Source organism: Camellia sinensis, chromosome 3 (assembly GCF_055761805.1).
Source record: "Camellia sinensis isolate YWXY chromosome 3, ASM5576180v1, whole genome shotgun sequence".
NCBI lineage: Eukaryota > Viridiplantae > Streptophyta > Magnoliopsida > Ericales > Theaceae > Camellia > Camellia sinensis.
This window is the reverse complement of record NC_138963.1, coordinates 2,565,610-2,580,131: the sequence shown is the minus strand read 5'-3', so window position 1 is coordinate 2,580,131 and position 14,522 is coordinate 2,565,610. Positions and strand designations below refer to the sequence as shown.

Here is a 14,522-nt window from a genome sequence, read left to right as displayed (position 1 = left end):
TGCAAACTCATCCTTATAGACCTTGTTTGATCCATTTTGGTGCTCCTTTCATAAGGTTTTGTTCACTTCAGTGTTTTGGTCTTTTGACCACTGAAAATCAGTGTATTTTAGTGTCAAAAAAGGAGGGTTTGAAGTCTTGCATAGGGGAGGGACACCCCTCTCCCTTCATGGTTTGTTTCCTTGCTTGTTGAGCTCAAAAGGGTAGCATGTGTGCTTGTTGTTTCTTGGCCTCATTTCAGAAGATTTTTAGGTATTTTAGGTCATATGCAACCTCTGTTTTTGGCCGGATTTATGCCTCCTTGCATGCTTGTAATACTTGCTTTGTATTGCTCTACTTTGCTTAGAAGTACATATCATGATTAGGCCATGATCCTTGCGTATGTTGGCTTGGTCCCATGTAGCATTTAGCATTGTTTTTCCATGCTTAAAATCTGTTGGTTATCAACTTGGTCATGTTTGGCATGTTTGTTATGGTTGCTATGCATTTTGGCTTGTGGGCCCTCAAGTATTTGAATCATAAGTGCTTTAGTTGTTCTACTTTGATGAGTGGAGGTTGTTTGCCATGCTATTTCAGTCCAAGAATCATGCTTGTATGTGTGCATGCATGGCCCTTTTAATGCCTTGAGGGTGTGTCCTCTTATGCCTAGGAATGAGCCTTAGTGCACATGTTTCATGGGAGATACTCTAGCTGCCATATTAGGAGGTTTTGGGGTCCTATTTTGCATGCAAAAATTCTTCTTTTACTTGTCTTGATCATGCCATGAGAGGTCATGTTGGAGGGGGTAAGTTGTCCCCTTTTTGTGCCTTAACTTTGGTACCATAAGTTTGCTTGTCCACATGAGTTGATTGTCTATCATTTTGAGCATTTTGGTGCTGTTTAAAGGAGAATAAAGGTCTGCACCTTTACCACTTTTAGGCCCTCTTGCATGCTAGCTTCATGTTTGTTGCATGGTTAGTCCATTAAGCCTTGTAGCATAATAATCCCTTGGTTAAATTGGTCCATGTTTGCATCATGTTTGTACCTTGTATGCTTGGCATTATACATTTGTCATGTTGGTTGCATAATGCTTGTTGTGCTTTACATCTTGGTGGCATAGTGCATTTGAGCCTTATGAGCATAACATGCATTGCATTTACTTGGTTTGGGGTGTCAAACCAAGTGTGGGAATCAAGGACCATTCATACTTCAAGTGATGTAATGTGCCTCGATTCCCGGTCATCGGGACCTTTGACTCTAACTTGATAAGGCCTCGGTTTTCATTTTGTTTGTTGCATGCATCTTCATATCAAATGGCAAATTCGATCCTTTGACCCGCCATGTACCATTGATGGTTCAAGGATCGAAGGTCATGCTTCTTTGAGTTCAAAATATGATAGGAAGTATGACCATGCTTACATATGTCCAAAACTCCATACCATGCACTGCCTGTTCTCTGTTTGCTGTCAAATTGTTTTCTGCAGGAAGTTTCTGCCGACCGGCAGAATTTAGTGCCGATCGGCACTATATATAGTGCCGAGGAATCCAACAGATGCCGATGGGAACTGTGAAGTGCCGGTGGTAATTCTGTCCGGCCGGTGGTGCTCTGCAGGATGCAAGGACCTTGCTCCAGTACTTTGGCAATTTTTAGAAAGACAAGGCAGTACAAACAGAGGCGACAGGAGTACAGTACGGGTTTTCCGGACGAGACGGATTCGAGCATGCATCATTCGCGCATCCCGAGGCAGAGGCTGCGGCTCCCCTTTTCTTTCCTTCGCCACCTTTCCTTTAAATTAAATTAGAAATTCTTGTAATAATTTCATTTGTTTATTATTTTGGGACTGTAATATTCATTTGGACCCTCCGAGTGAGGGTAAACATGTAATAAGTGTGGGTGAGTGTGTGTATGTCTTCCAATCCCCATTTCTTTCTTCCCTTTTATTTACATGCTTACGATGGTAGATTAGGGCATTTTTGAAATTAGCATACCTTATGATATGCATGCGTGCATTCATGCATTTGTTGACATGCACCGGGCTCGGTACATCATGCTAATCGCATTCGTTTTTTTTAAACTTCAAAATTGAATACATGAATCAGTTGGTTGCATAGCGTATGCCATATTTAAGTTAACCGAGCCTAACTAAAATTGCATCTTGTATGTGTTGCATTAGGCAAAATAACATGAACTAGGACACGCACATTTGCTAACTAGTTTATTGTTTTGGAATGGAGTACAATGTAAGTGGTTATGCTTTAGCATCCAACATGCGTGTGAATGTTGCCATAATAGTATGCTTGCCATGCGGCTAAGTGTTTACATGAGATAAACTGCTTGAATGCCTGTGGGTGGAGGTCAAATTACTTAAATTGGGATAATGCATTAAAACTGCATTTTTCTTAAGCCCACTAGATAGTGGCAAAATCATCTTTTCCGAAAGCCCACTTGAGGGTGGCAAAATCTGTATTTTAGCCTACTTGCGAGTAGCAAACCATTTTCAAAATAAACATGAAATGTTTTGTTCCAATTTGAGCGATTTGGTCTATACTTGTTTGCTGCGCGCACAACATAGTAATTCTAGGCTAATAACCGGATAAAAACACATAACGTTTTCAAAATCAGATATCACGGTTAGTAGAGGCCGGTCTTCGGACCAGGCGAAAGGGGGTGCTCATAGCTGACCTTCTCCGATCGTACCCAAGCTCCCGAACCGAGACAACTCCGGTGATGACGGACATGTGGCCTTCGGCACCGAGTCAGGGTTTCCTAAATTCCCCCATTTTAAAAAATATTTAGGTGGTGACTCTGTATCTGGCAAAGCAGTCCATGTTTGGCACTTCTTTCAAAAATCTGTTTTCTCAAAACGATTTGCCGGATTTGGACTCTTTGGTTCAAATTTAGAACCGTGACACAAATCGAGTCCAAACTGTAGCACGAGGTCCCCCACGCGGGCGCGTCTACAGTTTCTGGCGACTCTGCTGGGGAAATTAGAGAGCTTGACTCAAACTCGTGATATCCTGTTGTGATTTCGCTTATCTGTTTCTTTGCATTGCATGTGCATTGGTGCGCCTAGGAACACAGTGTTTGCCATCTGCCATTCCTGAACGGTTTGCCGGAGGCTTGTCTTGTCAAGGCATGTCCATAAGGCTGACCGGCTATGGGCTCTGACAGCATGGGAACACAAACCCCGATTTTACCGGGGCACCCTCTTTGACCATTCGACCTAGTTCATATTCGGATCCATAGTGACCATTCCAAATTAGGACAGGCTGCTTACCCGGTATTAGGTTGTTTGAGAACCGCTGTGTGCGTAGTAAAACCCTAGTTCCTGACAAAATAGGACAGGGAAACCCTACCCCAATGTAGGGGTGTTTTGGCTCTCTTTACTTGCTATGTGCTTTTAGAATGTATTTCTGCAGGGAAATGAACATACCAGTTTGCAAGTCTGGGCATCAGGCCTGAGGATATCGGTATCAGTTTAAGAGAATCAGTTATCTGCGGGTATCAGGGTTCAGTGTTGGGAACAGAGTTTGTTTTTGGGGAAAACAGTGATCAATATCAAGGAACAGTGTGTTCGGCTCACCGACTTTGTATTTTGAATATCCAACTGTGTATTATTTGTTTATTTTATGCCGTTGTGCTGTCCAGTTGTTGGTTTATTTACTGCTTTATTTATCTTTTTGCTAGGTAGTTTAGCATCATTGCTTCCAACCCAGTAGACATTCCCCAAGCACTCTGGATCAGAGGTCGTCGGCTTCATCGATCTGAGGATCTGATAGAAGGACAACCAGTGTACCATTCTCTACCCCCGGTTACTAAACGGAAAGCAACTAGGCAAAGGACACCGGTTCAACAGTTAGTACAGAGGGCTTCGTCTACCCCACCTGTGTACAGTAGGGATCGAGATCCTGTTTCACCCACAGAAAGGGAGCATACACCGATAGTTCAGCCAGAACAGAGCAGCATGGCCAATTTAGAAGAGATGGTGCGCCAACTCCAAGAAAGCATGAAAATGATGCAGCAGGATGCTGTTCGACAGGCAGAATTCGCCAAGCAACAAGCCACAGTTATGAGTGAGCAAGCGGATTTAATTGGGAGATTGCGGCAGCAAACTGAGGCGTCAGCTTCACAACAAGTCCCTCCCCCACTAAGGGTTCCGATACCCGAAGAAACACCAATCGCCCGGAATGTCCAAGAGGATACAGACATCCCAACGGGGCCAGCTCCACCCCCGATTCCGCCTCAACAATCCAAGGCGCCCACTCCTGTCAATTTATCAGATTCCCCCTTCGAGTCCGAGGTGGACCCTGTGACGTTAAAAATGCACAAGCTTGAAAAGCTGTTCAAGAAATCTCAAGGTGCGAAGTCCGTTCCGGACATTGGAGACGGATACATCGACACAGCTGTGACGCTGCCAGATCGGTTTAAGATGCCACAAATTGATCGTTTTGACGGATCTGAGGATCCCATGGTACACCTGCGACTATTCTCGGACGTCCTAAGGCCAATGGGCCTCACTAGATTGCAGAAACTATCTTTATTCGGCCGGACCTTGTCGGGTGTGGCGGCCGCATGGTATGCCAAGTTGGAGGATGACGTCAAGAGAAACTGGGACGAGTTGGCCGAGGCCTTCATCCTGCAGTACTCGTATAACACACAAATCGAGATAACGACTCGGGATCTCGAGACAACAAGACAAGAACCCAAGGAAAGCTTCTCAGAATTTGTAACTAGATGGCGGGCTAAGGCTTCGATGATGACCTTGAGACCCACAGACAAAGACCAGATTCGAATGATTGTGCGCAATCTTCAGTCGAAGCTAATGCAAAAGATGATTGTAGTCCCCTTTCCCACCTTTGCTGACCTGCATGAAATGGGGGTGCAGATCGAGGACGCCTTAAGACAAGGATGGATCGATAATGACCGGGATCAACCCCGCAGAAATTTTAATCGTAGTGCTAATGCAGGCCCGAGCGGTGCTACGACTGCCAGGACCTCTGAAGTGAGTATGGTCACCACTAACCCTTCCCCAAGAAATACGGCAGCCACACCATTCTCCGGTGCGTCCGGAAGCAACTCACAAACAGCCAAGTACCCTCCCAGAAACACCAGAACCTTCGCTCCACTTTATATGCCCCTGTCCAAAGCTTTAGGGGTTTTGATCAGAAAAGGGCATCTGAAGCCCCTAGAGCCGCGGCCCTTACCCGAAAGACTGCCTGCCACCCACAATCCAGCCAAGTATTGTGCGTTCCACCAGCAGCACGGTCATGACACCGACCTATGCTTCCGTTTACGTCATGAGATTCAAGATCTCATTGATAATGGGGTGATCTTACCCCCTGAGAAACCCAATGTTACTACAAATCCTCTCCCCACACATAACCAAGTTCCACCACCCAAAAGAATCAATTTCATCCACGCTGGGGTCGCATCCTACGATCCTAGTATCTATATCACACCCTCCTACCTGCCTAAACCTAAAGTTTTCCTCCCTGATTGCACCGATTTGTGCATGATGGACGTCTCTATAACCCAACCCAAGCCAGTGGTGGTGACCATCAAGAACAGGAAGGAGGTTGTTAAACCAGAGTCTGCGGAGTCTGAGAATCATGTTGGGAATGCTTACAGTCCGAGTGACTACATTTCACCAGTGGGCCAGAATAGACCAGATGTCGAATTTCCAGTCGGGGGAGAGCTGTGTGTAATCCGAGGGGACAATTCAGGACAGGGAACGGATGATTTGACAGCTGTGGAAAAGGATGTTGTCAGGTTCCAATTTCACGATAACCAAGACTCAGCCATCAACTGGTTCGATTATGAAGGGTCAGCAGAAGCCACGGGGTGGTTAAACGATCAGCCAGATGTAATAGGGGAGTTCCAGTCAGAACAAGGCCCGGCAGGGGCGGGAATGTCCACAACGGCCGGGAGTGTCGAAGAACAGAACACATCGCCGGAGAGCGCCGGTGTCGAGAGTTTCGCTCGGGAATGGAGCATTTTAAATACAGGGATCAGTGAGGAATCTACTGTATTGACACAGCCAGAACAAGAGAGATTCGAAGATTCTGAGAGGATCAGGAAAGCAAAAGGCCACGTGGGGGTCGAAACCGCCGCAAGTACGGAAATGGAGAATGCTGCGAGCATAGGGATAAAAGGTACTGCAAGTATCAGGACAGTTGTGCCAGAACCAGACAGATGCTTGTCGGCTGCAGATGGTATGTGGTGGGAAGACGACGATCTATGTCTTGCCCACACGGACGAGGATTGGAAAGGTAACCAACCAGATGATACCTGGTATATCGGCGAAGTCGATCATATGACTTGGAGTGGACGGTATTTTAAGCCTCCACACCTAGATCAACCAGAGGCGTCTGGAAAAGATAATGAAGCAGAGAAACAAAAGGAGAAGCAACTCGAAGATGAGGCCGTATTGAGACAATTGAAAAAGATACAAGCAGACATCTCCATCTGGGGACTGCTTATGGCTTCTCGAGTACATAGGCAGGCTGTCCTATCAGCCATGGATAAGGCCAAACTTTCCATAGATACCACGCCCGAACAGCTAGTGGGCTTAGTCTTTTCGAGAGGAAGTTCCCCAACATTGAGTTTTTCTGATAAAGAGCTGCCACCCGAGGGTGCGACCCATAACAAGCCGCTCTACATCTCCGTTGAGTGCAGAGATAAATGGATACCTGTCGTACTTGTCGACACGGGGTCCGCCATCAACGTCTGTCCGGCAAGGACAGCTTATGCGATTGGTTTGAAAGTTGCGGATTTTGTGCCAACGGCCCAGGTGATTCGGGCATATGACAACACAAGCCGGGAAGTGATGGGGACAGTTAAGATTCAAACAAAGGTTGGGCCAGGACAGCACGAGATAGATTTCCATGTCTTGGAGGTTCCCGCAACGTTCAACTTGCTTTTGGGGCAGCCGTGGCTGCATCAGGTAAAGGCAGTCTCCTCTACCCTACATCAAGTGGTGAAATACCCCTATGGGAAGGGAGTAGCCATTGTTTTTGGAAACTCATCAATTCATCCACCACCAGAGGTATCTACGCCTGTTCTAGAAATTGAGCACGGTATAGAAGATGTGTTCATATCAGGTTTAACCTTGGCCGAGGCTCGGGTTGTACAGAACATCATGGCAGCTAATGAAGTGGTATATGTCAGCGCCCAAGCAGTCTATCTTATGAACAAACTCCAACACATCCCCGGGATGGGATTAGGCAAGAGCGGCAGGAAAGGTGCCGCAGCATCGGCCGAAGTGCCACATAACCCACATACCTTTGGTTTGGGCTACTTACCCACCAAAGAGGATTGGATAAGGAAAGGAAAGGAAATGGTCGGAAGGGCCAGGGCGAAACAGATGGGAAAGCCCTATGACTTAATGCACCAGCCCATTCGGGGAACCCTAAACGGACGCTTCGTCCGGGAGGGGGAGGATTTTCCATTCTGTGGTTTCCCAGAGCCGTGGCTCAATGCGGAGAAGAAGCGCGTACCGGGATTTGAGATTTTCTTTGATTTACAGTTACCTGAGGATGACATCGCCGAAGGGCAGGCAAATTCGTCGGCTGAGGCTGAGCAAAGTAAGGAAGTGCAGTCTGAGGACGCTGAAAACGAAATGGGGGCAGCGCTGGCATGTCTGCTTTCAGATCCTCCGATCGAACAGAAGTGCTTGGGGGATAACTCCTTGGTATGTGTGATTGGGAATGAAGCGGCTGCGGGCCTACCATCAGCTATTTTGGATGCGTCCATCGCACCTTCTCTCATCTGGCAATATGAAGAAGGCTTTTTATCAAGCAGCACCGGGTCAGGTAGTGAGCCGGAATCTGATTCTACCGAATCTTGTACGTCGGAATCAAATTCCAGCTCAACTGAGTCTGAGTCCGGTATTCCCGAGGGTGATAACCCGGATGCCACAGTCCTGTCTAGGTCATCTTTTTCATTTTCTTTTGAGTCTGTTGTAACAGAGGAATCCGACGGCTCGGAAGTATTTAATGAGAACGACGTGGATGTGGTTTCGGAGTATTTTTCTGTGCCTTTGATTTATTGCTTAAATCAGGATTTTCAAAATTTTGATGAAAACGACGAGGAAGAGATTCCTCCGGTTCTGCAACGGTTAATTGATCAAGAGCAGGAAAGATTTGTTAAACCTTTAATGGATGAAATCACTACTGTGAATGTTGGTACTGAGAAGGACCCGCGGCTGGTCCAGATCGGGTCCACGTTGTCTTTTGAGGAACGCGAGCGCTTAGTCGCTTTGTTAAAAGATTTCAAAGATGTTTTCGCGTGGTCCTACGAAGACATGCCTGGAATCGATCCTGAGATTGTACAGCACCGGATCCCTCTTGATCCCGAGGCCCGACCTGTCAAACAGAAGCTCAGGAGGATCCGCCCTGATTGGGCCCTTAAGATCAAGGAAGAGGTCACCAAGCAAATTGATGCAGGCTTCCTGCTGGTGTCTGAGTACCCGACTTGGTTGGCCAACATTGTTCCGGTGCCGAAAAAGGACGGCAGAATTCGGGTCTGTGTAGACTTCAGGGATTTGAACAGGGCCAGTCCGAAGGACGACTTTCCCTTGCCACACATTGATGAACTGGTAGATTTCACGGCAGGACATGCCTTGCTTTCGTTTATGGATGGCTTCTCAAGCTATAATCAGATAGTAATGGCACCCGAAGACCGGGAGAAGACCGCATTCACTACCCCGTGGGGTACATATTGTTATCGAGTGATGCCATTTGGGCTGAAAAACGCGGGAGCTACGTATCAACGGGCAGCAACTACAATATTGCATGACATGATCCATAAAGAGGTCGAGGTGTATGTGGACGACATGATTGTCAAGTCCAAAGAAAGAGAGGGCCACTACACCGCCTTACAAAAGTTTTTTCAAAGGATCAGAGAATTTCGGCTGCGGCTGAATCCCCAGAAGTGTACTTTTGGCGTTACAGCAGGGAAGATGCTAGAGTTTCTGATAACGCAAAGGGGCATCGAGGTCGACCCTTCCAAAATCAAGGCCATCTTAGAAATGCCACCACCGAGGACTGAAAAGGAGGTGCGAGGCTTTCTAGGTAAAGTGCAATTCATAAGACGGTTTATCTCTAAATTAACCTTGACTTGTGAACCACTTTTTGGTCTCCTGAAGAAAGGGAAGAAATTCCAATGGGACGGCCGATGTCAAGCAGCTTTTGAACAGATCAAAGGATATCTATAGAACCCGCCCGTGTTGTCACCACCAGAGCCGGGGAGGCCGTTGATATTGTACCTCTCGGTAACTGAGACTACCATGGGCTGTATGCTCGCGCAGGAGTCAGAAGACAAAGTGGAAAGGGCTATCTACTATCTGAGCAAGAAGATGCTGGATTATGAGACCCGCTATACACCACTGGAGAAGGCTTGTTTGGCCTTGGTATGGGCTACCAGGAAGCTGCGGCACTACCTGTTAGCTCCCTCTGTAATGTTGGTTTCACGTTTGGATCCCATCAAATATCTTTTCGAGAAACCAGCACTTACGGGTAGGCTAGCTCGTTGGTTGCTATTGTTTTCCGAATTTGACTTAAAGTATGTAACACGCAAGTCGGTGAAAGGGAGAGCGGTAGCGGAGTTCCTTGCTGATCACCCGGTTGAGGGGGATGAAGCGGTTGAGTACCTATTCCCAGATGAAGCTATTCTGCACATCGAAGATGAAACTTGGACGATGTACTTTGACGGAGCGTCAAACCAGTATGGGTATGGGATAGGGGTGTTGCTGATAGCGCCTGATGATTCCCGTATCCCTTTAGCATTCAAGCTCCAGTTCAGAGTCTCGAACAATGAGGCAGAGTATGAGGTGTGTATTGCTGGTCTGGAAGCAGCCCTAGAGCTAGGGGTAAGACGGTTGGACGTCATTGGGCACTCGAATCTTGTTGTGTCTCAAGCAAAAGGAGACTGGAAAGTCAAAGAGGAAAGGATGATAATTTACCACCAAACCTTGGATTTGTTAATTCCTCGATTTGAGAAGTTAAATTTCACCCACCTAGTAAGAGAGAACAACAGGTTCGCCGATTCATTAGCAACTCTATCTTCCATGATAGACATCCCGTCCGGAGTCCGGATGCGTCCAGTCATCATTGATCAGAAGTTTGCGCCAGCATACGAGTCAATTTCCGCCATAGACGAGGCCCAAGACGACAACCCCTGGTATTACGATATTTGGAACTTCTTGGAAAAGGAGACGTATCCACTAGGGGCAAGTGCCAAGGATAAGAGGGCCATTAGAAGAATGGCTATTCAGTTCATCATCTGCGGAGGTAAGCTGTACAAAAGAGGTCATCTGGGAATGCATAAGCTCTGTGTAGAAGCTGAAGAGTCGAAGCGCCTAATGGAGGCCATCCACGGAGGAGAGTGCGGTGCACACATGAATGGGGTAATGTTGGCCAAAAAGATCCTCAGACAGGGCTACTACTAGTCAACCATGGAGGAAGATTGTATCGGCTTTGTTCGGCGATGCCACAAGTGCCAGATCCATGCAAACCGTATGAATATCCCACCATCCAAGTTGTATAACATGACTTCCCCGTGGCCGTTTTCCGTGTGGGGGATTGATGTGATCGGAGCTGTTACCCCGAAGGGGTCGAACGGACATGAGTATATCCTCGTAGCAATAGATTATTTCACAAAGTGGGTCGAGGCCCAATCATACGCGGTGTTGAAAGCGTCGCACGTCGCAAAGTTCATCAGAAACAACATCATTTGTCACTACGGGGTGCCAAATGAGATCATCTCGGATAATGGATCCCACTTTAAGAAAGAAGTGGTCGACTTGTTGGAAAAATATAACGTGGCTTTTCATAAGTCATCTACGTATCGGCCGCAAACCAATGGAGCAGTTGAGGCCGCCAACAAGAACATCAAGCATATACTGCGGAAAATGGTGGAGACCTATCGAGATTGGCCAGATAAGTTGACGTTTGCTCTGTGGGGCTACAGGACTTCAATTAGAACTTCTACCGGAGCAACTCCGTATTCGTTAGTCTATGGAATGGAGGCTGTTTTACCTATTGAAATTGAAGTTCCATCTTTACGGGTATTGGCCGAGTGTCAGATAGCTGAGGTAGATTGGCAGCAGAGCAGGTTCGAGGAATTAATGCTCTTTGACGAAAGAAGGCTGAAAGCACTGTATCACATTCAGAGTTATCAGCGCAGGATTGCTCGGGCTTTTAACAAGAGGGTTAAGTCCAGAAATCTAAAGGAAGGGGATTTGGTACTCAAGGACAACCGAGCTCCCATCCACGACCCGAGGGGCAAGTTCAGACCCAATTGGACTGGTCCCTACATCATCAAAGCTATCAGGTCAGGCGGAGCTGTGGTTCTGATGGACTTAGATGGCTTAGAATTCTCTCAACCGATCAATATGGACAAGTTGAAGAAATACTATCCTTGAGAGGCTCGCTAGGCCGAAAACCCGAAAGGGCGACCTAGGAAAAAGTTAGAGCACAAAAAATTAGAAAATATAAAAACTGAGCTCGCAAGGCTGAAAACCCGCAAAGGGCGACCTTGGCAAAAGTTAGAGCGCAAAAGGAGAGTGAAAATACTCGAGCGAACCTACAGCCGGAACTACGTAAGGCTTGATTCCCATGTTTGGGATACGTAGGCAGCTTCATCCTGAAGTTCATCCATAACACTTCCCCGATCAACTTTGTCCATTTGATCATCTTAATCATCTTTGTTCACCAGCATTCGTTGGAATCCCCAGTACAGTGCTACTCAGACTAGGGGCAACTTTCCGTTGCTATGCAGTGCTGCGACGCTCTCCAGACTAGGGGCAACTTTCCAGTTGCAGGAATCTGGGGTTGTGCATCTCGAGTGACAGATCTCAGGCGTGTCCAGTTCTGATCCACATCAAAAATACCTTTGAAAAGTTTTAATATAAGTTGACTTTGTTCGACTAATCTTTTTACAACTTTGACCATTTTTGGACCAAGGTGGAAAATTTTCAGTGCCACAACTTTCAATTTCTTTGATTTCAAAACAGAGTTCTCCTGCTCTTATATACAATTGAAGTTGCTTTTTATTACATTCATGAAAGAAAACTTGAAAGTACTAATAAAACAATAAATCTAGGGCATGGTCAAGTCAGGTGTTCCTGCGCCCCCTCCCAGAGCTGGTCGAAGCCTCTGATGCCAAGCTGGGCCCGACCTGTGCTTCTTCATTAAGCCAATCTATGCACTCGTCAGACAAAGTGCAACTGAAAGTAGGAGCGGGGGCTAGGAGTTCTCTCATCCTCCACGCAATGGCCTGCCAAACAAGCTGCGCGCCTCGGGCTGGAAATGCAGCAGGATACTCTATCCCCTCTAGCGGGCAAGTCTGATCATGGCCAAACTGGCGTCGAATTCGAAATGGGAAATAGAATACACAATGAGTGAAACCAACCAGTTGAATCCCAGTCTGCCGAGGCATATTGTAACTCATTGCCGGAAGGTTCAACCAAGGGCACCGCCAAGCAATACGGTCTGCGGACAAGTGGCACATCCAAGCGAACCACCATTCCTCATCCAGGGCATTGACTAGACGATGCCGGAAGAAGTAGCCGCGAGCTGAATATGCTGGGCAGGAGTCCATAACCTGCAGTTTGTCCATCAGCCACACCTGGGGAGGGATCGAAAATGAGAGAATAAAGAATAGAGAGATGTACGAGGAGAGAAAAGTGAGAATAGGGTTTTGTGAGAAAAAGATCGAGCTTGAGGGCCGAGTGATGTGAGCAATACATAAATGCGAGATTGGGTGGGAAACATTACCTGTAGTAGTAGTGGACTCCCCGCTAATCTAGTCGTCTCATGACGATAAAAGGCGTCTAAGCCCATTAGCGTCTCGGCCAGAGTCATCGCAATGCAGCTCTTGCCCTCCTTCAAGCCTTGGGCGACCTCAACCAGCCGGACACTAGCCCCTCCAGAGCCTGAGATGAATAGAAAATGGGATAGCATGCACAAGCAGAGGGCATGGCGCCGGAAGCCTTGCCAGTGATGGTTGTTGCGATCACCAGCATCAGAAAATCGATCGGTCAAACTCGGAATGTCTAGCATCCCGTCACAAATCAGAGACCGAGCGTCACGCATGCTAAGTCCGCACATTCGCCCTAAGGGTTGGGCATGACCAAAATTAAGTTGGGGCAGGAGCTCCTCGTCGCGCTCGGACTCCATTTAAGCTCGGAAATCTTCGAAGGTAGGACATATCTCTTGCCCGGCAAAGCTAAAGACATGTGTCACCGGATTCCAAAACCTTGCCGCGGCATGAAGAAACGGGAAGTGCAAGGGGGTACGACCCAAAGTGAATAGTGCATTTATGCCAAAACCCCGGAAATTCACTTTTTCCGAGCCATCCAAGCTAGCAATCCAGGCTGTGAGATTTTGAGCAAGAAACTCTTCCATTGGAGCAAATCAGTGTGAAAATGAGAAAAACTACGAAGTTGGGATCTTTTGTAGGAGATAAGGTTGAGTGGGGGACAGGTGTCAACATTCTGCTGATCCCCTCATTTAGTGCCGACCGGCCAAAAGATCTGCCGACCGGCCAAACTTTGTGCCGACCGGCCCTAATAGTTTGCCGATAAGTATATTTTATGGCCGGTAGCCATTTCTTGCAGCCGGTGGCTCCTACGCCATGCCGGTGGACTTCCTTCCGGTTCCCTGAGCTGTTTTTGCTAAGGATTGGGGAACTCCACCATCTCCGACCCCTCCCTGGCGATCGGTTTTTGCGGAGCCACGCCCGTCTGCTTGTCGAGTTTTTGAACATTTGCTTATCGAGTTGTATTTCGCTCTCTTTGAGCTCTTAATTTGTTTATCGAGTTGTATTCACACTTGTTTGGGTGCATCATGTCCTTGTTTTGCTTATCGAGTTGTAAGTCGGTTCACTACCTGATTATTACGATGGCAATTTTCCAAAATGAATTCAATTTCGTTCACATTGTGGTGTGATACCCTGCGATGTGATGCACAGAAGATCTACAAATGCAACATCTTTTGAATAAAATGTTTCATTTCATTCCCATCACATGTTTTGCAAAGTGTGTGAATTTTGAGAAAGAAAATAAACCTGCCTGAGGCAGTGCGATGTGCTTAAACTACTAGTAAAAAGGAAAATAAAACATAGAATGACAGGATAGCCAAGTATCAGAATCGATACCAGTGAAACTCCCCTTGCGGTTAACGCACCTTCCGCATCTTCGTTTGGGTCAGCCGCGTCGCTTGATGCCCTCACTATACGGCAAATCACACCTTTGAAACGTGAACCTTTGAGTTGACCTCAGGCCACAACTTATGCGAGCAACGCTCGATGCGTGCGAAGAATGTCCCGCCCCGTATCCTTTTCATGCTTTGTGAATTCCGCAAATTGTTTCAATTATGCTATGTAATGGTACATCCTTTCTTCAATTGCGTAGACCGCATGATTTACCGATTCCATTACCTGCGTAGACCGCATGTTTAATTTCATTACTTGCGTAGACCGCATGTTTAATTTCAATATCTGCGTAGACCGCATGTTTTGATTGCGTAGACCGCATGTTTAATT

The 14,522-nt window shown here is 46.9% G+C and overlaps 1 pseudogene; it reads left to right on the top strand.

Annotated features, from left to right (window-relative positions):
* LOC145789206 (GDSL esterase/lipase At1g06990-like) overlaps positions 1-1,199 on the top strand; it is an 85,861-nt pseudogene extending 84,662 nt beyond the window's left edge.
* Positions 1,200-14,522: the final 13,323 nt, after the last annotated feature.